Below are 2,072 nucleotides of genomic sequence, written 5' to 3'. Positions count from 1 at the left end.
ATGAGTGTGTCATCTTTAATGAAAGGCACCCGCAGCATCTGTGTGAAGTTGCGGTTGGCACCATCAGCACATTGTTATCTCTCTTTATGCCACGGCAAAAGAGGCAGCGGCAGACCTTCCAGACCCGAGCAGTGAGTGTAGCAAAGTCACACTGGAGACCATTAACGGGCAGGCTGCAGCACCTGACAGTGGGAGAGAGGGAAGGGGGGATGCTTGGAAGACAGAGGAAATGATGAGAAAAGAGGCAAAATGTAACACAGGAAATGGAACAGAGTGGCTCATTATCGAGCAGAGTGGGTTACAGGTTAGCTGGCTGCCCTCCTTTGGTTGCTTGCAGGGGAAAGTGAGTGCAGGAAAGCAGTGGCCGATGAAACACCAGTTTAAAGTGTTGTTCTAATTAAACCCCCACTAGGTAGGTGTAAACCTCCCAACCCTCCACAAGTAAAAAAAAGAAAAATAGATTTAGCATTTATTTTTCTCTGTTCCTCAGTAAATCTGACCTTTGTGAAGAGAACAGCTTTGTGAGGTTGTCATGTCTTGTAACAGCTCAGACATAAAATGATCACAGATTTCCAAAAATGACAGAATGCTTGTCCTGTCTGACCTCGGATTAAAGCCAGGGTCGCACATTTCTTTAAACTTCTAAACTCTTGTCTTGAGCAGAGGAGCCAAATGAAGCATTAATGAAGTAATTGTTGATGCAACAGCGACCCCTAGTGAACATTACTGAAAGAAGCAAATGCTCTGCTCGTGCAAAGTTTAACTGCACTTTAAGAGTGAGTCATCCACACTGGTTGACTGCTGTTCAGCAAGGGACAAAGTGAAAAAAAGCTCAAATGTAATAAAACTGTCTCTGAACCACTGCTCTGGGTGGTAACACCCAGAACTTTCAGAGTCATCTAGTCTGAGTATTTACAGTATTTCCTGTGGGTAATGTGTAAAAAATGGTTTAATTTATAGATTCTCTACAATTTTCAGACTCTACAGACTCTGGCTGTTAAAGCATTTAGACATTATATGACCAACATAATTAAAGTGGCTTGTTTTACTTTTAATAATCTTATGAGAATTACAGATTATATTAAACAGCCATTTAAAATCATTGATCTTATCCTAAATTACCAACCCATTCTCACACCGAGTCGTCACATATTGATGCTTTTCCAAAGTTCCCTCTGCGTCCAATTTTGACGCATTGGGTACTCCCCTTGCATCATTTTTTGACGAGATGGGGCAGAATCTGTTGTCATAATTTCTGAAAGTGTAGAAAATGCACAAAAACTACCATCCCAAAGCCTAAAATTACCTTTGTTCACTTCAGACATCCTGTCCCTGACCCTAGTATGTAAAATTAACCATTAACCCTGATACCTAAAAATTAACCATTTTTAGAAAATGTAAGAAATTCACATCAACTATGTGTTCCAAGGCCTAAAATTACCTGATATTTACTGTACATATCTTATCCCTGACCCCAGTACCTAAACTTAACCATTTATCCTGATCCCTCATGTTAACCTCAGACCCCCGACCCAAAGACCCCTGGTGGCACAACCCGGAAAAGCCGTGTGCGGCAAGGACTGACGCGAGGGGGGTCACCCGACACGTCAAAATAAGACGCAGAGGGAACTTTGGAAAAGCATCAATATGTTGACGAGTCGGGAGTGAGAATGTGTTAAATTTACAGAATGATGTGTTGATTCTGGTCTTCCTCAGATCTTGGCGGGGCAGGTATGTGGGTCTCCACACAGGTTTGTACTTCTATCCTTATCAGGACCGTTCATTGACTTCCATTCATTTCCAGTAATTTCTACAGCCTAACCCTGACCACCAACCCTAAGGCTAACCTCACGGGTACCTGACCCTAAAACTAACCTAAACTCAATTCACACCTTGGTCCTAAACCCAACCCCCAAACCAAAAATGGAGTTCCACCAGATTAGGACCGGTCTTTGGTCCCCATTAGGACTACTGGTCTTGACAAGGTAGGTGTGTTTACTGAAAACGGTCCTAAATAGGTAACAAAAACTAGTACACACACGTACACACACACACACACACACACACACACA

Source organism: Austrofundulus limnaeus, unplaced genomic scaffold (genome assembly GCF_001266775.1).
Source record: "Austrofundulus limnaeus strain Quisiro unplaced genomic scaffold, Austrofundulus_limnaeus-1.0 Scaffold175, whole genome shotgun sequence".
Lineage (NCBI taxonomy): Eukaryota > Metazoa > Chordata > Actinopteri > Cyprinodontiformes > Rivulidae > Austrofundulus > Austrofundulus limnaeus.
This window is presented reverse-complemented; position numbering follows the sequence as displayed.